The 22,635-nt window shown below is 38.2% G+C and overlaps 1 protein-coding gene and 1 long non-coding RNA gene across 2 annotated transcripts in view; both read left to right on the forward strand.

The window, feature by feature from the left end:
- IQSEC1 (IQ motif and Sec7 domain ArfGEF 1) overlaps window positions 1-22,635 on the forward strand; it is a 196,657-nt gene that overhangs the window by 6,484 nt on the left and 167,538 nt on the right. The window lies entirely within an intron of this gene.
- On the forward strand, window positions 1,894-9,036 carry LOC135313884 (uncharacterized). The gene is made up of 2 exons (XR_010373377.1): window positions 1,894-2,081; window positions 8,656-9,036. It is a non-coding gene; the product is annotated as an uncharacterized LOC135313884 (long non-coding RNA).

A 22,635-nucleotide genomic window follows, 5' to 3' on the forward strand; every position in this document is an offset into this window, starting at 1 on the left:
TCCTCTTTATTATTTTGATTTTTGGGGGCGAGGGACCTAGGGAAATTGGAGTAGGACAGATTTATGAAGCCTTGTGGACAGATTCTTTTTGGAATAGCCAGGAGCAAGCTCTGTTCAAAATGCTTTGTTGAGCAGAACTGAAGCCAGTGTCTTTCATATGTTTGCTGGTTTATTCTCTGAAGAAAGAGGTGCTATTGATGAGAAGAGATTTGTATGGAAAAAAAGGGTGGTGGGAAGGGAATTTGGGACACCCTCATACTAATTTCCTCCTTTTGCTTCTACTGAAAAAAATTAGGTATTCATAAATCAGGAAGCGGCGATTTCGTCAGTGTGATCAGTTTCCCTACCCAATGTGAGCCGATCGTGCAATGCACACTTATAATGTACTACCTTGGTTCTGTGAATTGTGTGGAGTAACTTGTGTGAAAACCATGTTTTCTTGTCAGAAAATACAGCTTCTGCGTGCTTTAATTGTTTTTATCATGGTCTGTCAATGTCTTCAGAAACATTGTCCATCTTTCTTTAGAATTGTTCTAGTCATCTTTCCAAGTGGTTTGAAGGTGCCACCAATTTGTAACTGTGCACTACGAGGCATTAGCAGGGTATGTCCCATGATGGCAATCTGCCTCATGACTGAATTGTGTTGCACTTCTGTTTCCAAAAGCTCAGATACTTTATAGGAGTTACCATCAGTTGCTATCTTTAAACAGAAAATCCAACTCATCTTGGCCGTGCAGTTGCTGACACACTGTTGGCAACAGAAATCAGAGCAAACTGACCTTGCTTTTGGTGCTTTTTCTTAAGGATTGGTAACTGACTCCTTTCTGAACAAAGACTGACTTTTTGCTTAACCACTCTGTTTGATCTTATAAGAGAGTGATCTCACAAGATTCACTTTAAGCCTCAGGGATGCAGAAAAATAAAAATCAATCTTCTGAAACATTTGTCAAGATGCCAAGCAAAAGATGAGGGGAGGAAAAAAGGTGTGTGTGTGTACACATTACACGCATTCTCTATTAAGTGTCAGTTTGGATGCTTACAAGTTAAATGAGGATTCTCAATTTAATGGATACTTCTTCCACGTGTGCACACTCTAAGAGCTAGGAAATACTGATTAATTTTTTCTATGATTTCCTAGAAGAATGCTGTGTCTTAAGAAATTTGATCAGGTGGTTTTATCATGGAGGACTTACTGTGCTAAACCTTGTTCAGTTTTTCCTGGCACAAACATCAAAGATGCTGAGAAGTGTACTGTGTGTTGCTTAAAGATTTTCTAAGCTTTACTTCAGATGCAATATCTTGTCTTGTTTTGCAACTCTTCTGTGTTTTCAAGGAAAAAATACAAACATAATGAACTGGGGCGCAGAATATCTTTTTGCGTTGCAAAGCTTTTTTATTTTTCCATGCCTTGAAAAAATGACAGCAATTAAATTAGTATTGGACATTTCAGAATGTTGTTTAAAACGTGGGTGAAACTTAGATTCTTTCAAATTTATAAGTGGCATATTGCAATATGTTTATAACTGCTGGGCCTGAAGAAAGCTTATGTCCATATTCATTGCATTATTCCTCCTCATGTTTAAGCACTGTGTTTGTAATTCCATTAACAAAGAAACAGCTTGACTGGTGCAGAGTAATGTGCAAGTCTGAAGCTCCATTTCCATAGGAATTTTAACCCTCAGTGTTTAGCTTTTGCCGCTGTTCCGCGTGGCAAGGCAAAACCCAAAGTCTTAAATTGGCATTTTATCTTAATCTTGCAAAAAAACTTCGATTCTTCATTGCAACAATTCATCACTGTCATTCCTGATGTGTATATTTAAACCATGGGGCTATTTCCCTCTTTATTTCTTGGGATTCAGAATTGACAGATGTACATCAAATTTCATTCAAAGTTTTAATGCATTTCAGATATACCTATTAGCACCTGCTTTTCCCTAAAAAGCCCCTTTCTAAACACTTGGTGTTTTGACTCTGTGTTTTTCCTTGTGTCGTAGGTCTTTAAATACTCTGCACCAGTTTTGCTGTCCAGCTCCATTGTACCATACCCAGCTAGCTGTCCCTGCCACACACTCAGAGTACAGGTAAGAGTAGATATGGTCCACCCACTATTTATTTTTGAAGAGAGATCTAATGTTACATTTTGACATAAGAAAGGTATAGTGGTTTAAGTTTTAAAAGAAAAAAAAAAGGAGTATTAGAAAAACATATGAAACACTTCTTAGATCTCATAGGACAGTTCTATTAATTTCTCTCAGGCACTCTTGAATTATACGGTAAAATGAGTTTCATGTGCTTTAAGAGGCACATCCCTCTAGACTCTGAAAGTTAGGAGGAAGCTAGTTGTAGATTTAGTTCTCACATAACAAATACATAAACGTTTCAATATTATTTATGTAGGATATTGATGTTGTGCCGGCAACACTTCTTTTTTTTTTTTTTAAAACTCCTGAATATTTCGTGACAGTATGTGAGGTAAGCCATGTATTGTGGCACTTTCAAGGTTAAAATCACGGACCTGCAAAAGGCTCAGCACTGCCTTTTGATTTGAATTGAAGTAAGGGTTTTTTTGAAGAGATGCAGGCCCTTGATGCCAAGCAGATTCTGCCCTGAATATATCAAAAATACATGTTTTCCAGCTAATAATGCTTTATTTCACACAAATGTCTTTGTTGTGTGTTTTCCAAGTTCTCTTTGATCAAATATGGAGAGTAGTAATTACCCACCTTAGTATCATTAATTGTCAGTGCCAGTCTTTATTTTAAAAGTAATCTTATAGAAGCATCAAAGGACAGTTAATCTAAATAACTAGAAATGTGAAAACTGTTAAGAAATTGTGCATGCCATGAAAAAATTGTCTTATCTACTTTTACAATTAGTGATTAACTTAGAGATAATTGCCAGCTCATGAATAATATTAATATCAAAATATTGGAAGTCTGGTGCTGAAAAATCAAATCACTTTGCACTGGTAATAAGGAAAGACAAAAACAAACAATGAATCCTAAATCTGTAAATGCATAAACGTATTTCTGATTTGAATATTTCATCTCTTAGTTATCTCTAACCATGCATGTTTGGATTCATCCTGTTGTTTTACATTGCAGCATCTGTTTGTATGTTTGGGTTTTTTTTCTCCCATCAGAGCTCTCAGTCTTATTGGGTGGTAGGGAAACCATAGTGAAGTTGTAAGGCAACTTAGTAGTTCTGCAGTGAGGAGCAGGGCCTGAACACTATTAGATTCCCCACTTGCTTTTTAATGAGGCTTTTATTTTCCTTTGTCCTTAGTTTATAATGCTTTATTTCAAGTACTTGTTAGAGATCTTCCTATAGGGATGTTGATGGGAAAACCAGTTGTTTCTTGAATGTTTCACTATCTTGCTCCACGTAAGTTAGTATTTTTCTTGGTAGTATTTCTTCTGGAATTAAAACTTCTAGCAGCATGACTTTGTGCTTTAAAAATCCTAAACTTCTCTAGCTTTTTTTTTGTCTCTGTCTTTGTGCAGTAAAAAAATAAATGCCCTAAGTGTGGCTGGGATCTGTAAAGCATGTACAATTTTTAGAGTACTAATGCATAAAACAACATACAGATTTGTATAATGGCCAAACCTATGCCATAAGACCTTCAGCTTTTGTTTAAAGATCAGGGTGTGCGAAGGCACTCATCGTTGACTTCGTTTGCTCTCGAGGAAGTTTAGTTCTCAAACTCTGACTGTGTGTACATATACAACAGTAACTCAAGTAGAATCAGTGGAGATCTGGGAACACCCAACAACCCATAGTAGTGTTTCCCATATTCACCTAATGGTAATGGGTCAATCACTGGCTGCCAGGAAACTTAATGTGCTCTATGTCTCACCCCCTTTCCTGGCTAACCAGCCTAGGTCTACCAGCAGCACGTGAACTGTGCTAACCTTTTTTTATTATGAGTTATTAGATAAGGGAGTTCAAGGATTAGGCATGTCCTTGTTCTCCTCACACCTCTTTCCCCCAGCCCAACGCATAAGTTACCTGGGTGTAAGATGAGCTGTTGATAAGATGTTCATGAGCCAGCAGAGTGTGCCTGTGGCAAAGGCAGCTGACCACATACAGGCCTGTACGAGCAAGAGTAGCCAGCGAGCTGAGGGAGGCATTTCCTCCCTTCTGCCACCACTTGTGAAGTCTCTTCTGGAGTGTCTGGCATTTTGAAAGACATCAGGATACTGCAGTAAGTCCAGCAAAGGGCCACCAAGGTGTCTGGGGGCCAGAGCATCTGACAAGTGAGAAGAGGCTGAGAGAACGTGAGCTGCTCAGCCTAGAGAAGAGTCTCAGGGCTGGTGCTGTCTTGGACTCCTTAATAGGAGAGTACAGAAAAGGTGCAGCCAGCCTCTTCTAGGAGGGGATAGGACAAGAGGCAACAAAAGTAGGTTGTAGTAAGAAAAATTCCAGTTAGATACACGGTGGAGGAGAGAGAGTAATTTTACCATAAGCATGGTTAAACACTGGAAGAGGAGAGGAGGTGTGGTATCTCTCTTCAGCAATGCTTAGTTCAGCCAGACACAGCCCTGAGCAACTTCTTATAGTTGGCCAGGCACTGAGCAAGGGACTGGACTAAAGATACCTCCAGAAGTCCCTTCTAACACAAACTACCCGGTGTTCTTGAAGCATGCTGATCTTGGGAAGGGAAAAAGAGCTGCAAGTTTGTTCTGTAGACTTTAGTTTCAAATTATACAGTGATGCTTAATGCTGTCCTAGGTAGTATCCTACACACAAACGTGGTGGTATATTAAGAGCTGGACTGTTAGTCTTCCTCATGTCAGGAATTTGCTCAATTTACCCATGAGTTAAATTTCTGAAACTGTTGTATCCAAACTGATTGTTACAATTTGCCATCACTATATCTGTAATCTCTTAGTCAAGTACAAATTATGCACCTGTTTTTCTAAATGACCTGTATATGGGAATCCTATTGCTGTGAATGAAAATCAGCTACTATAACACTAACAGGATTGGACTTTAAATTTCCACATACGTTTAATAGTATTAAATTTAGCTTTTAGTCTTCCCATTTATAAATTTATAAATAGAAGTCATTAGAAACAAAGCAGAAATGGATGCTTCATTCTAACTTCAGCTTTTAGGCTTTATTTAGAGAATACACAGCGGGATTAATTTTGTGGCCCAGAATTAAAAATTAAATTTGCTCTGAAAGAAGCAATTAATGAATGCACAACAGTGAAATCTGGAGCATCTCTGATTTGCTGTTAGGTAATTGCTGGATGTTTTATTCACTCCAGCAGTTTTATTTCTAGTCAAGACGATCTTTGGCATCTGTTTTGAATTGTTAATAGGGAGATAATGCATTTTTAATAACTGCAGCTACTGCAGTAATCTCTTGCTTGTTCATTTTACAATGTCCAAAATAGACAGAAATAATACAACATATCTGGCATTCTCCTATTGTAAGAAAAGTCTTAGGAAGCTTAAGCATAAAATGTACTTCCAGCTAGTTATTTGTCTGTGTTCCATTTAGCCCATATGCCTCCTGTCCTTGCTCTTTTTATTTTTGTTTGAAAGTAATAATTAAAAAAATGTAATAAGGGTACTAGTAATGTCTGTAGATTGGCTTCTTTGACTCCCTTTCCCTCTGCCTCCCAAAGTAGAGTCTTAAAAACAACGTACTCAACTTTGAAGCTGCAAATTCCATGAGGTGCTCTGTATTTGTTAGTGGTCATTTGAATAGAGGTTTTGTCTGGTGTGAAAGGCAAAATAAAGGAGACGGTGATATGCCCTGGAGAGTCTTCCAAAAGGGCCTCGATCCATACAGTCTTGTGTTTTAGTTACTGAGCCTTTTGATTGATATGGCCTTTGTTATCTCAGTGGCCTTGCAGCTAGAATGTGTGCAAAGCAAAGCCCAGAGATATAATGGCACTCAGAAAAAGTAAATTTAATCATCTGTTTCTCGTTTGAAGAACAGTCTGTTCCCAGCATTTTCTGAACACATCTCCTCTGTAAACAGACTTCAGTTTGTACTTCAGCCTATCTGTATAGGTGCTAGATATAACATACACACACTTTTGTGCACCTGATAGTTGTTGACTGGGAGTATATCACTTAAAACTTCAAGTTACTCAGCTGTTTACACTACTCCTGAACATGCAGGGTTCATTTAGTCTGAGGATAGCTCACCAGGCCATCCCTGGAGAAAGCTTCCTACTCTGTTGAAATTAGGCAGGTTTTTTGTTTTCTTATTTTTTTAATGTCCTGTAGCCCTAATACTACTGTAGCTGTCAGCTATTCAGGTGTTTGTGTGATGAGTGTTACAGCAGAAATGGCTGTAGAAATGGTTCCACGCAGAAAGATATAATGTAGGGGATTGTCCATGCTTGGGAATTTAAATTCTTAATCATATCTGTATTCTTTGTATGGATATGTAATAGACTGATACATGCAACTACAAATGTGGACAGATTTGCTTATGACTAATATCTAAACATATTTTCATCTGATGTGTTTGTTTATAATTATGATTTCCATGTTCTGATTTGCATGAAATGTTGGCTGGCAGTCATTTCTTTCTCCATCCACTTTACCTTCCATCCTTCTAATATTAAATTAGATGCCCTCATGTCCAAAGACCATTTTCAAAAACTTGAAGCTAGAGATTTTTTCTTTTCTTTTTTTTTTTTTCCCCAGTGATACCTGTGAAAGCAAAAAGATAATGCAAAGGATGTTATAGTACCAAAGAAATCCCATCATTTTCTTGCAGTCTCTACCTGCTTAATGTTTAATCAGCACCTCTGGGAGGTAAAAACATTATTCTGAAAATACTGTACTTATGTGAAATTTTAATGTGGAATTTTTGTTTCATCAGGTAATGTTGGCTTACATACAACAAACCACTGTATGGAAGATGATAGAAGGATTGATTGCTATTTCTTTTTGTCTGAGCCACTGGTAGGCATTGTAGCTATTCTGTTACCAGAACCGGTCAACAGAGAAGCTTAACATACAATGATGTCTAGCTGACAGATGCTTCTAGATTGTATTAGAGTGGTTTGGTTTTTTGTAAGTTTTTTGAAAGAGCACGGTGGGAATTCTTGCACACTAGGCACAGTCAGGGAAAACTGGGAATTTTTTGCTTAGATTCCTGAAAGTGAGAAATATCTATTTACAGATAAATTTGGTTCTTTGCAACTCTTGGTTTACTTTTTCCACTGATGAGCACTGTACTGTTTCCCAGGCTTAGACTCATAGCAAATATTTTGCATCTTTCATACAAGCATCTATAAAGACATCCCACACTATACAGCAGACAACTCAGTCCTGTGGTAGTTATCCAGTCAATGATTAGTCACAGGTGAAGATGTAGCTGCAGGAGCTGTACTTCAAAATCCTTTGTACTATTGATATGACTGTTTATTTCAAATTTTCTCTGAAGAAAAAGGTTTAATAGGAATCTTAATTCTAACTGAATATGGATTGCCTAGCTATATAACTAGCACATTTAAGCACTTTAGCCTCTCTAGAATATGCAGAGATTTTAAAGCTTGACTGTTTGGTTTTTTTCAAATTGAGCAAAGGAGTGAAAGCAACATATCTCAGATCAGCCAGCTTATTGCATCAAAGGTGCAATATGCAGATGAACAAAGCAAAACAGATCAAAATTCTGACCAAATCATATACTCTGTGCTAAGTATGAGGTTCGATGATTCTATAAGGCATCTGAGTTCAAACCCTATGGCAAAGGAAAGCTGGCATAATTATAGTAGTAATTGTAATTTTCCACAAAATGCCTGTGTGATCTAGTGATGAGAAAGTGGTGAATTATGTTCATACACAGCAAGCTGTCTGAAAACAATCAGGAGTTGGCAGAATATCATGAAATTTACTATTTACTTTTGGATTTTCTTGTTTTCCTTCCTTCATTGTGTTCCTTTCCATCCTCCTCCTTTAGCTTGTTGTTTGGTTTAAAGGAAATGGCCACTCATGGTTGTGTTACTGATAAAGAAGTGACCTCGTACAAGCTTCCTGCTAAGCCAGCATCCCTTCCTCCACCCGCCATAAAGCACATTATAGCATTACAGATGTAGGTATTCCAAACTGCTTCCTTCATAGCCTTTGTGCCTTCTGGTTTGTAGCACCATTCATGATGCTGGCAACTCTGGATGGAAACAGAGTTCTTCCTTCTACTTTAAAAGAAGGTGGGGGGAGAAGTAAAGTCCAGAGATGTTAATCATCAATATTTCTGTATGTTAATCACCAGCAGAAGGGGAATGCATCTGTTCTGCATTTTCAGTGGAATATGGGCAGTGAAAATACCCATGGAAAGTTTCTTTTAAAGATGTTAAAATTAAAGGAGCTATGGCCACAGTAGGCTGGGTAATTAATGTAATTTATCTTACAGGAAAACCAGAAATTGCCCTTTCAAAACAGCTTTTGCCCCAGAGTTTAACTCGTAAGTGTTGGCCTAGGCCCATTTGGCTGTTCTTCATTGTGTTGAACGTCCTGTGTCTGAAATTGAAATGGGTTGATCGGATGGTACTTACAAACAAGTTATGCTATTTGTGGATTTAAAAACAAAACCAGAAAAAAATCTCAAGCTTAATTTTCCTAATGCTGTTCCCTATGATTCTGTTCCTGTCTTTTTCTTTCTTGCCCCCCCCTCTTCCTTGGCAGGGAAGATAATGTTCTGCACCAGTTCTGCTGTCCACCTTCCGGGTCTAGTAGTCCATCTTCAAGATAACAGAGATGCTTGGGGTCGCTAACCGTGCAGTCAGTGCTACATCTGTATAGTCCATCTCTCCTCTTCTCTCTTACTGGTGTGTATGGGACTGACACTTGCATGGATGCCATAGGATTCTGATTCATGTCAAGTTTGAGTTATTCAGAATGGCACAGCCATAAATTTTTGCTATCAATGCTTGGTAATCTCATCTCCATGCTTTTCTACAACTCTCTTCCTTGTGTCCAGTGTTTAAAACACATGCAAACTGTAAACAAATACATCAAATGCACAGTTTATTTTGAACTGAAATAAACAGTACCATAAGTCTTTAAGTGTACTGTGAGTTTTGTTACTGTATATACGTGGTCATGTTGTATGAAGGGTACAAACTGAGCTGATTTCTTCTCCTCCCAATGTTGAGGATATGCGGTGGGAGGGGAGCTGTTTCTTATCTGTGTTAGGTTGTTTTTACTGCTAACAGTCCTAGAAATTTGTTTCAAGGTTGGGCAAATATCATATGACACTTAATGAATGTTACTATATAGAGATTAACCATTCTTTGCTTTTCAATTATTCTAAGGAACCAGCACATTTATGTTGGTACAGCAGATACTATAGCTATGAGTGTTTACATTTCAAAGCTCCTTTGAGGTCTGTCTTCTAATTTTGTTTGCCTGTGTTTTTGAAGGTCTCGTATTAAGCATTAGCAAAAGTACAAGATCATTACTCATGTACTTCTGTTACCTAATTGATGAAAATATTTTTCTCTAAGATGTGTAAAGATTATAATCAAAGGGATGAACTTGTAATTGAATGGCCCTGTAACTGCAACCAGATAAATGTGAACATGTCCATGGGTGTCTAAGAGTAGTCCCAGTTACCATTGCCCAAAAGGCACCCTGTTGATTCCATCTTTCCAGACACATATTGTGGCTCTCAAATAACTGGAAGGATTGTACTGGTTGGATCTTCGAAACTTAAAGCAGATATACCAGGAAACAGAATGTCTATGAAGTAGCATTTAGTAGCCTGAAGCTAGCAAAAAAGAAAAACTGACTGGGGGTGGTGGGTGGTGGGGGGGTGGGAAGGCCTATAATCCTGTTGTTGCTATCATAAGTTAAAAGATGGGATAAAAGGAGAATCATCAGGATCAAGAGGGGAGAACTGGCGAAGATAGCATAAGGCTCGCTCTCATCCTGTATAACGTGCTTTTTTATGACTCTGAAGGAATCCATATAAAATAAAGAATACGGGTTATTTGCTTTTCAGTTAGATTTGATCTGCTGTTTCTTAGCATTGTACCAATATTGTCCTTCCTGTTAAATTTTTGTGTGTGTGTGTGCTTGCTTTAGGTATGATTGTGAAGTGTCCAAGGCCTAAGGAAGAATTTGCTTGCAGAAGGCTAATCTGCCTTCATGATTTTGTAACAGTTTTTCTATGCTCTTTTTTCTGACTGCAGACTGCAAGCAATATATGGCTGCTTCTGTTATTTGGTATTGAATGTTCCTTAGTTTCATGGGTTTTGTAATCACTTGGCTTTATGATATATATCAAGTACTTCCATTCCCACTGTAAAATTTGAAAATTATGCAAAAATTGTATGACAGATTACTGCAGTTTAACATATCTCTGGAACTACTCTGATATTTCCTGGGCAGGGTAAAACATTGAAACGTTTGAATGTTGCTGACAGTTTTGGTCTTTTGCTTCTGTAATTAAGAGTTTCTCAGAGTTGCTTCCCAAAGATAGAAACAGTAGGAATTTCTGATATTTTGACTTGCTTATCTCCCTCCCAAATGTAAACAGTAATTAACTCTCTCTACTCAGTGTACTGAACTGAAGCACTGTAATTATTCTCTTCCATAGGGTAGGATTTGTCCAATCTTTCAATAAGTATCTTTTATATATTTGTGTAAAGGAAAACAAAGAAGAAAGCCAACTGTTTAAATATGAAAATTAAAGCCATCAACTCGAGTTGCCAGCCCTTTTGCCTTGAAGAGATGACAGTTGATTATTCTGACTGTGGTTATAATTAATGATGCGTCTCAGGAGAAAATGAAGTCAAAGACTGATCAGTGTTATTAGCTGTTACAGGATGCCATCATTGGTTGTTTTCTATCTGGTAGTTTTCCAATTATGGGAAAATAGTGTCATTATAAGTTGCTGGCATTTGAAACAATTTGAGTTGGTATCCATTGTGTCATCAAATCATGGCATTTACTCTTTGTGGAGCAAAGAGAGAAGCTGACCTTCTATGATGCAGTGAAAGTCAGAAATGCAGAAGTAAACATTTTCCTATTAAATAAATCATGGTTGGCTAAATAAAACATGCTGTGAATCTCAGGATTTAGCACTAGAGCCTGGTAGAGGTTCTCTTTTAGTTAACCAGAGTTTAAAAGTAGATGACCTAAATGCTGCACATCATTATAAAACAGGGAAGGGTACCAAATTTCCTTTATCTCCTGATTCCTAAATGAATTTGCACTGTTTTTGTGAAGAATTAAGGTTGTCTTATTGTGCATTCTAGTATGGAAGATGGAGTTGAAATGGCATTTTTCATATTTTTAGAGGCCAAATTTCTGAATTCAGGAGCTCAGAGAATTGAAGAATAGCTGCTGTTTTGGGGGAATCCAGGTAGGGAATTTCTCCTTTGACATCTTTAGGCACTTGCATCTATTAGGATCAGTCTATCTTGTTTTTCTTCTGCCATGTGGAGTTTCCCTTTGCAAACGTATTCAGCTCTTACGTTCTTTTGGGTGGTTTTGCCTAAAATAGATGTGTGAGACTTCAGTTTTGCAGAGCAGCTACTAACTTGCTGTTATTTTCTGCAGGTGTATTATTTTCTTTCAGTAACTGATTGTGGGAAGTCATTAAAATGGCTCAGAGCAGTGCATGCAGTTTGTGCTTGAATAGTAGGGATTTTTATGCACCGCTAGATGGAGCAAACAAACCAGTCCAACTGTGATAAATTACAGACTTCTCTCCCAAAGTAGACTTTAAAATAACTCTAACTAGCTGAAGCAAAACGAAGAAGAAATAATCCCCTGAAAAATGTAGTAGGGTGTAGATCTCGAGCATGACTGAAATATCAAGCTTTTAAAATGTTCCCTTAGCTATTCCACCAGCTATGTAATTGAATATGGATTGCCACAACTTCAAGCAACTCAAGATTCATAATAAATTTGAACTATGTATATAGTTTATGGCCAAGGAAGCTCCCTACTTGAGCAGGTGCCTGGGGATGGCAGAATGTGTTCTGCTGATCAGAATGAAGCAGCATTAAAATAGCATTTAAGGTGACTCATAGAGGTCATTATCAAGTGGTAGGGACTTGGCTGCTCAGTATAGATGTTCAGAAGATGGTGCTTGCCTGAAAAGGGTTAGTCCCGTCTGAAACCTCCTGATTCACAGTTTTAAAAAGGTGACAGTCGAGTTACATAAGATTGATTTGCCAAGCTGGCCGTTTTGAAATGCAGCACCAAGTCTTTTTTCACCTAAAACACTGAAACAGAGGAGGAAGCTCTCAGAAAATGTAAACCCAAAAATATCTACACAAGCATTTGCGAAAGCACTTTTACTGTCTTTTTGTTGCCAGGATTGTGTTAGAATTTTTGACCTTTTTTACAGTAAATGAATAGTTCCTGAAATGGTGGCTAGAGGGAGCTCCAATGCAGTCTGCTTCAAAGCTTTTGCAGCAAGTCAATCATTACAAATATGGCCTATGTTATTACACGATACTGTAGATGAAAACAAGGGAGGAAGCCATCTATATTTACTTTTGGATGCTTATTAACACTGGAGTTAGAGAAGTATTTGATCATGTGGAATGACAAAATTGATACATATGCCAGCATGCCCTACAGTCAATGTTGTTTATATATTTTGTAATTATTATCATAAATACATTGCTTGTGTAGTCCCGTCTGCCTCTACCTTTCTCAAGCTGTAATGCAGAATATGTTCCAGGGAAGGTGCATGTGTTTAACGATATAAGAATGGCTATATGGGGGATTATTTATCCTACTGTCAGATGTCTGATGGTTATGTAGAAAGGAGTATAAGAACAAGACAAACATACAGTGATACTTCTCCTAGGCTCCAGCAGATTTTGGCAAGAAACTAATCCATAGGTGATGTCTAGTAGGTTTTCAAATACAGAAGTTAATAATTGCTATTTTAAAAAAAGGCAAGAAAATTTCAAAACTACTAGACAAATGTTTCTGCTGTCAAAGCAGCAGAAATTCTCGTTTTACTGTTCTATCCCTACTCAATTAATTATAATAATTCAGTTAAGGGTACCACACCTGTATTTACAGGGCATTTGGTTTTATGAACTTCTGTCATGTGCAGGTATGTTGCACATTTTCTTCTAACTTAACAAAATGTGCCCAGCAGTTGCTCAGTACTGGGTGGGGAATCTGTAAGCAAGCACAAGCTGCGCAGGAAGTTTGAATCATCTGCAACAGTAATAGCTTGATGTGACTCAGCTGAACAGAAGCTTGGGTTTTATATTCCCCCACACCCCCCCAATCCCCCTGTTCCCCCACCTCCTCTACTGCTTGTTGAAGGACACTTTGTCTTCCTTTCTGAAAGGAGGCCATGGTACCAGACAGGATTACCCAAATGTACCAGGTAGTGAACTCAGGGCTTCTAGGGGCCGGTTCCTAGCTGTGATCAGGGGATCACTAGTTCTGATGAGCTGACAAAATGGGTAGAGAGGAGACAGAACCTCATTGAGTCAATCCACAAGGAGAAACAACATCTAATGAGTTTTTCCTGGGTATGTCTGGATTATACTCAGCCTTCTGCTCTCTGCTGCTAGTTGACCTTTTATGACTCAGTCCTGCTGCCATTCAGTTTCCACCCTGTAACACAGAGATGTTCATTTACTGATCCTTAAGAGACACTTTGGAGACCTTCTTGGGTCTTGCTCCCTTGGGCAAGGGACTCACAGTGAGTTATTTTTGTTTTTCACAACAGAATGCTACAAGGTCAGAAGGAATGAGTAGCTATATAGCTAAAATGTTTTGGTTTGCATAGTAAGTGCATAGCAAACATTTAGGTACTCATTAAAGATGGCTTTTAGTAAATAAAGATGCTAATAAGGGTGGGAGGCTTCAAAGATCCTGATTAGTATGGCTGGCTTCTTTGTGCTCAACTAACACCTTTACCTGCAACTAATGTTTTACCTTGGTCATTTCTGTAAAATAAGGGTGTTGCTGCTCTCCCTTTAGAGTTGGGGATGAGATTTTAGAAAATTTGAAAATATCTATATTTACTAAACAAGCTGAGAAGCTGAAATTTTAAATAACCAAATGCCATTTCGTCCTACAGTTATGTTTAATTTCCATACACTAGTGCAAATTGTACAAGATGTTTTTCATTAAAAACATGTCCCTTTCTAACTTCTGGTGTTTCAAGCAAGTGCTCTTGTTTCCACACCCATTTGAGTTCTTTGGGTTTTTTTGTGGGTTTTTTTTTGTTGTTGTTTTTTTGTTGTTGTTTTTTGCCTTTAGTGTGTTTTGGCTGATGGATTCCTAGAACAAATGCATAAAATCAACCCAATTTATGATCTGTTAATATAAGCATTTTTTCCTAAAGAAATTATGTCATGTTTCATTCACCTCTGATTTTTTTCCCCCTAGCCAATCACTGAAGCATTGCACACCTGAAAATGAGATAGTATTGAAATCTGCCTTGCTCTGTTCCTCAATTAAATTCACCTTTATGGAGAATTCAATTAGTTGTAACTGATATTTTATGACAAGGTTTTGCCAAAGCCTGGTGTACTACAGATAATTAATCTCAGCCAGGAAATGTTATTTAAATAATTTTATTTTGTAATACTACAAGCAGTATTTTTAATCAGGTGACATGTTTTCTGACACTGGAGAGGCTGGGCAGCTAGCCCTGCTGCTCAGTCTCTTAGATGTAGCAGATGTTTCTGACAAACAAGTTTGCTTCTTGGTCACGAGGTGTCTGATTAAAGCAATTTTGCTCAGCTTTGTTCTTTGTTAGTGGGTGAGCTCTCAGCTGTGCCCGCTGCTATCAGCTGGCTGTGGAAGCCACGAGATTGTTGTTGGTGTCTCCAGGATTCAGCATGAAATTGAGGTGCTCTCCGCATGTGTTTAGCTCATTCAAAGCTCACAGAGATGCCTCTGCTTTATAATCTGGTTTTATTATTGAAAGCTCTTTTTTAGATATTTTTCTTTTTGATTTTGTGGAGCTCAAAGAAAATAGTTAATTCAGTGCTGCCAATACTTACTGGATTCCAAGTAAGACATGAATGGTAGTAGTTCTTCCCACAAACTGCTGGGTTAGATTACTTCAACGCAACAAAATAGCCAGTGCTTTCTAAAATAAAACTGAAAACAACTGATTAATAGGCATTGTCAGCTAATTTAATGTTTTTCATCTAAGACTTAAGGATGATCAAAGAGCCAACAAGAGAGGCAAAGGTTTAGGTGTGTAAGCGGAGCAGCAGGAAGCCTGTCATTTTGTTGTAGTTGAGGCTAAATGAAGCCTGAGCTTTGCTTTCATGTTTCATTAGGCACTTGTCTCAGCCACAAAACTTATTCCAGCTTGAGAAAGTCCACAGTTAGCCATAAATAGGAAAATTTGGGAGGCAGTTTTTATTAGTCTTCATGTAAGATGCTTTATCTGTCAAAACTTGGACTGGTAAAATATGTAGCTGTGGAGGCTAGAACTGAAGATGAAGTGGTGCCTGCTCTAGCCAGATGTGTAAGTTTCTGCCAGTTGTTTGTTTAATCTAATTCTCTGGTACTGACAAGTTAAATGATATTATTATAGTCTTTGGGTAATAAGTATGAAATTGAAGAATGGGGAAGATTCATTTAAAGCTTACTCTATTTAGGTACTTGGACATTTTCCTTACATGTTCTTAGTGTTTTGAGGGCTTCTTCAAAACAATTTCCAGTACTCTGTGTGTATATATACACACATATATAGCAGTTTCCAAAGTATGATTGTTCTCTGAACTTGTACAGCTGCATCCAGATGGCAGTCATAAACTTTGTCCTTCTCAGATGCATCTGGGACTGTGTAGTCTGATTTCTTGGTGTACATTGAAGCTGTACTAGTTCCCATGGGTACAAAGGCACCCTGAACTGTTCTACTGTAAATACTGTTTGGAACTTAGAATGAATATGGCAATCACTTTTGAACTCTGAAGTTATATAAAGCATGTAGTTATCTTATTGTGGTTTCAACTGGCTCCTTTTATTATGAAAAGTCAGGGTAGGGAAAATTACTGTTATAGTAAATGAATTTTTTATATATACTCTATAACGTATGCGTACATATATGAACACAAATACATAAATATATATATTTAAATCTGGTACTTATACACTCTGGTATTTACATAACATCCTAAAGCTGGGGTTTCTAAATGTTGGACAAGAGCCACTACAAAGTGGGCCTGTGCAGAACCCCTGGCCTGTGGTCCTGCGGCTGCCCTTGGTGAAACCTAGCACAAGTGCAGAAGAGTCTGTAGCCTACAGCATGCCTTTGGTACTGTCAGGGAATTGCTTGTCTCAACTTCTCAGTCATGTTTAAAAGTCAGTGTGTCCCTGTAGATTCGCTCAGCACACTTGATAAACATAAACTGCCAGTTAGCTGAAAAATCATGGTTTTTTTCTATGGACAAGGCTGCTCTGTAGCTTTCCCACTCTGCTTCCAGCAAGGACACTACTAACCCCTCTTTTTATTATTTTGCCACAGACATGCTGATGTAGCTCTAGTTTTGCTTGTTTTCAGATTCTATAGTAGTTTGCTGGTTGCATGATATTTTAACTTATATTTGTAAGGCTTTTCTTCCAGAAAACAAGGATGTCTTTTTTTTTTTAAATATCTAACTCCATTTTCAATTCAGCAGGTTTGTAGCCTACAGAAGGAGCAGAACTACCAAAACAGTTATTTTGTGTGTGTACCGATAAAAAGGTTGTTTTCTCTATTTAAAAGAAGCATCATAACCTCTCACAGACTGATATAGTGCACTACAATTTTAATTATCGGATCTGCTTATGTGGATACCTCTTACAATTTTCTTTTTCAGAAATGTTGAAATTAATATGTTACATGCACCTTTACTGAGTAATAGGGAAATGGCACATTGATTGAGGTCTTTGAATCCACTTAACAGCCTGTGTAGTTCTGTTATGTTTCCTGGGAAACAAAAGGATCACGCACATTGATCTATAGTATCTTGTATTCTGGTGCTTCTTGTTAAATGCTAGGTGATCAAAGAAAAATATCACTGACATGCAGAGAAATAATCATTGATTGCAAGTGAATGTATTGAAATTAGGCTGAAAGTCACATGAATTCTTAAATTCCAATACCAATGTTTCTGGATAGCTAGAGGAATGAATAGCTTTATCGTGGTACATGACATGCTTCTGGCAGCGCAGGCTGTGGCTCACACTGCTGGCAGATCTGTGCAAGGGAATAAGACTCCTCTTTACGCCTTTTGTTCTTCTGTATGTATGTAAGCATTTGCTGTATGCAGACTACAGGGAGATGCCTGCAGTGTATGGTAATGCATGGGAAATACTTCAGCTGCAAACTTCTCTCAGAGCACTCATTCTGAACTGAGGATTTAAAATCTGCTGATGTGAGGAGAAACAAATTATTAGTCTATAAACCAGTATGAAAGTGGAGTAAAGTCTGTCACTGAACTGCTCCTGTGGTGCAACCATGTACTGCTCCACACCAACAGATCTCTTATGATTGCAGACAGTTCAAAGCCTGGTGTTCCTAAGTATGCATGAAGGAGATATAGCCAACAGAAATGGTCTCCATATTTTAAAGGATGAAGTCAGAAGTCTTTGCTCTTAGGATATAATGTAATGGGGCCAATCTGATGTGTTCATTTTCATATTCAATTTGATGTGGGTTTTTTTTACCTTGCTGCATCACTCTTGTACAGAGCTGCTGCTAACTGTTTTAGGAGGACAATATAGCTCGCAAAGGGACCTATGATATTCCAACATTTGTTTAAAATTAGACAGTCATTTTAGGTTTGCTCAACAACCTTTGTTTTCTGTTACTTTTCAGTCACATAATCTCAAATGCCATGCAAAAGATACTTGCAGAATTTAGATCTTTGAGGTATGTGGGTGGTTACTGGTATGGTGACTTGTGCAGAGTGCCCCTCTGTCTATATTGAAGCATCTGTTCTTTTTCCCTGTAAGTGATATGATGTTGCTTACACTGTGCGTAAGCAGTCACACAAAAGAAAGCAGTTAGCCTGACTTGGTTACTGTAAGTGCTTAATTCACACTAATCAAGAAACCTTACACATAATGTTAAAGTGTGTTCAGATTTATGACTTTCATAAACAACACTTTCTTCACAGATGATACACAAACAAAGAAAAAGGGAAAGGTAGCTGCCTCTGGCCACAGTAGATGCAAATGAGAACTTCTAATGGAGAGTAAGTTTGCCCAGCCATGTTGTTGAATAAGATGTTTTCAAACACTTCAGTTCTCGGATTACATTAGCATGCTGGAACTTTGCCTCACAGACATTTAAACATAGATCTGGAAACTTTAATGTCTTCAAATTGAATTACATACAATTGGCTGTTGCTATGAGCAACACATTCTCTTCCTTCTTTGGAAAACTTCAATTCCCATGTTGTATGTATGGGTTGGTTTTGTTTTCATGCTTCTAGATTTGAGCTACAAATAGTAGTGAAGCTTGTTAATAAACATCTGAGCTTCATGTAACTCTGGGAATAAGTGTAAATTAAATAATGGGCTTTACTTCTAACAAACTCAAAGCCACATCACTGCAATGTTTTAATATGAAATCAGTTCCTCTGGCAAGATATCACCTTGAAAAACAATGCTGATTAGCTGTTCAGCAGATAATAAATTCTAAACGATTTGTTGTCATGACGGTGGTTCCTTGATAAAGATATTCTTTATCAGGGTTCAGAGCTGGGGGTCTTGTAACTCCTTTGGAAAACCTGGTAGAAGGCTGGGTGCCTAAATACAAGGCATACATGATTGGTGTGAACTCTGAAACTGTGTTGTAAGACATAGTGGTGAAGAGTCCTAAGCAGCAGGGCCATAAACCTTTAGCTATTATTGCTGGAGTTTAATCTAGCTGGTGGGAATTTTATGAAATTAATTTTTCAAATAACATCTTCCACTGTACAATATGTTACTACAAAACTGAAATTAGAGCACATAGTGAAAAGGAAACTTCTCCTAGTCCATCTGTTGTTACTCTTGCAGATTGCTCTAAGAATGCAAGCCCCAACTTTGTAAGCACAAATTGAGTTTTATTTAGTATAATTCTGTTGCCTCTGAACAAAAATTCAGTCTCTTTTGCACAATCTTCTCAAATGAATAAAGCCAACTGAGCTTCCTCATCTGCCTATTTTGTCATGGCTTTTAGCTTCATGTAGGGATGACTTTGTTTCCTAAATATTAGTTTTCTTGTAGATTGAAAATCTTTTTGAGATACTGTGATTATATTTTGCTTTGGAAAGCATGTTATAAAAATTAGTGTTTGGGCATGCTCCTGTGCTGAACACTCCCAAAATTATGACAGAACCCAGTGATGCAAAGGAGCCTCCTAAAGGAGGAAAAATGAAAGTAAGTTTGTGCAAATAGCTTACCCACAGCCCCAAAAATTTCCAGTTACATTTCTAGTATGCCTAGTAGAAAAGTGTGTTCAGACTTTTCCTAAAGTTTTTGTTTTAATCTGATCTGTTTCTGTCTTTGAAGCAAACCTTTTGGTCACTGAGCCATGTGGTGTCTGAAAGATACCCAACAAAAAACTCTTATCAATCAGTTGGTTTTCTGAACAATCAGTTGCCTGCTTAGATTTGTAATCCAGCTTTAACTGTTAGAGACCTGGGAAAATGAGCTGCACTCTGAGGACAGGAAATAAGGGCTTTCGTAGTCAGCTGTGCAAAACCTGTAGACCCAGCAGGACTCTGCTTGGGAATCCCAAGTCGTTCAAGCCCCAAGTGAGGAAACATTATTTTTTTTTTTTTCCTCTGAGCAGCATTAAACATGTATTTTGGTACTTTCCTGTCTAAATGATTCATTAAAATATTTGGGGCATGGCGTATGGGAAGAGAAAATTAGAAGCAAGCATATCAATGGTATCCTTTAAAGTTCGTGGTCCTTCCTTCTGAATGCTGCCTTTTCATAGGTGAACAGTGCCAGTTATGTCAGTAAAGCTATTAAATTGTATGACCAAAAGAAAGGTTTAATTTGAACTATATTTTCAGCCTGTGTAAGTTTTTGTTCCAATAACTAATACCAACTGAGTGATGTTTAGTTCTGGCCTACTTACCCATGCAATTCTATGGAAACCTTTGGAGTTGGGCTGTTCTACTTTTAGATCTATGGTTCAAACAGGCTTCTGTGAGACAGGTTTTCTGAATTGAATCCACATGTGAATGTAGCTGCCAGAAGCATTACAGGCTTCTTAGGAGCTTCTGCCTTTGTGGCATATCTGTTTTAAGATTGCAATGTGTCCCCCCCCAGATCTGAACGACAACAGGGTAATGAGTTGGTGGAAACAGTGGGTCAGAATAGCTGTGCCATATGAGGGCAAACATCCATCTGGACCAATACTTTACCTCTGACAGTGTTCTATAGCAGTGCCAAGCAGATGTATAGGATTAAGACAAGCATGCTGTTATACTGGTTTGTCTTCAGTTCTTGAAGATATCTTGATTCACTTGCATTGCACTAATTAATGCAGCACACAGCTGCATGTCTGATAAATGATGCTCCAACCAGAAAAGCAGAGCTTCTAGCCATATATCCATCAGATTCCTTCTAATCTGTGTGAGAAGCCCTATCTCTTCATGAGTTTCCGGTCTGTAATACTCCAATTAGAATTTCCCACAGCTTGTTCCTTCAGGGTCGTTTGTTTGGGGCATCTGGTGAAGGGCTATGTAACAAAAGCAAATGCTGAACTGCTAGCCACTGGGTCCCTTTAGCTCAGGGCACTTCTAAGTTTCTTCAGGAATGTGTCCTCCCTGATAGCTTGGCAGATCTCTGAGCAAAGCCGGGCTCCACTAATGGGGGCAACAAGACCTCCAATGAGGGCTGAGCAGAATTCAGAGGTGGGAGGCTAAAATTAATGCAAATGCTACCTTGTTGCTTTTTTTTTGTTAGTCCTATGTTAAAAACCCACAACACAGTGAAGTTGCTTTGGGACTTGGTCACTGAGCATCTAACTAAAGGGGAGCAGACAGAAGATGATACAGCTTACTGTATGTTGTTGAATTACAGCATTATAAAGAAGGCATGATACTGTGCAATGCTTGAATCTTATGTGATTATGGCTTTCACTTGTAGCTAAAGCATGTTGGGTTTCAAGCTAGACAACCTGGAATCACTCAAATGAGTGACTTATAGCAAGTTAACATGGAATATGAAGGGATGATTTTGACCAACATAATGGCTGGAATATAATTTCCAGTTTTGTTTCTGTGGCAGGGTGTTGTTCTGGCTGAGTGTGATCCTTCCGTTACCTTCTTCTGCCTGTAATGATTAGATGCTTTGGCCTTACCTACCACATGGAGTACTAAGACCAGGATCCAAAGTGTTCAGCAGTGCTAGGTTTCAGACTGTTCTCAAGCAAGAGTAAATATTTCCATTTAAGGAAGCTGCACTTTGGAATACAAAGAAATAATTTGGTCCTTCTTTGTAACTGAACGTGTGGAGTATCACAGCATCAGCCTGCGATGAACAGGATTCCCTTTCTTCTGTGTGCTGTCAGTTCATACGAAGAAACTGTGACAAGCAGCAATTATTCACTGAGCAATATCTAGCACGGTGTCTTAAATATTTAATATATTATTCTGTGTTCTTTTCCTCAGCATTAGAAAGATGCAATACCATGCTGCTTCTAGCACCAAAGGTTTGATAGAGCTCAGACTGTCTTTTCTCCTCACACACATGCACTGAGTTGTCATTTGCAGATTGTATATCTTTGTACTGTGATGCTCCAAGTGAATTTCACTTCTTAGCCAAAAGATGATATATTTAAACAATCTTTATTTGGGATCGAGTTGTGGATTTGCTTCAACTACAATTACTTAATCTGCTGCCATTGTGCATTTTCATGCCAGAACAACATCTTGGCTTTTCTCAGATTGGAAACTTTTCTTGCTGTTTGCAGAATGTCTGCTTATGATATGTAGTTATTTGTAGCCTCTGTCAGGAATAAGATAGGTAGTACTGTGGTCTCGTTTATCCTCTGGTTAACAGCTAATGAAGCAGTTGCAGCCAGCTGCACTGATGGAAATGGACTGCTCCTATCCCAATTTAGCATTATTCAGTAGAATTGAGCCTGTAGGGCTGGAATGTGCCCACAGGACCCTGAGAAGGGGAGGCAGCTGTACAGAGCTATCACAGTGTGGGGACTCTCTCACAAGATTATCCACTCAGCGTAGTAAGAGCCTCCATATAACTTTGCACACTGTCAAGAGAGTTAACAAATGCTCTGTAAAAGGCTTATAGCACAGACACAATGCTGCACTACCAGGATTACAATATTCTCTTTATCCAGTCAGCAAGAGCATAGTTCCTGTGTGGTTCTGTTACACTGGTGCTTACTGCCATCACGTTGACATCTTTCTTAGAAATGTCTTAATGATTTACATTGTCACTGTTCCATACTCAGAGACAGAATGGTTTAAATTAAGGTCTCTGCCTGTAATGCTGTCTCCCAGATCAATAACACTCCCTGTCTATTATCACAGCTGAGGAAAGCAAGATTTAAGATTGTCAATTCTTCAAAGTATTCGTTCTCTACCTTCTCCGTGTCCATATGGTATAAGGAACTCCATCTTAATGCAATTTCAGAAGTAACCTTCAATAAGACTGATTTTTGTATTTATGAAAAAGTTTCTTTCATAACAAAAAAGCAAA

Source organism: Phalacrocorax carbo, chromosome 6 (genome assembly GCF_963921805.1).
Source record: "Phalacrocorax carbo chromosome 6, bPhaCar2.1, whole genome shotgun sequence".
Taxonomy (NCBI): domain Eukaryota; kingdom Metazoa; phylum Chordata; class Aves; order Suliformes; family Phalacrocoracidae; genus Phalacrocorax; species Phalacrocorax carbo.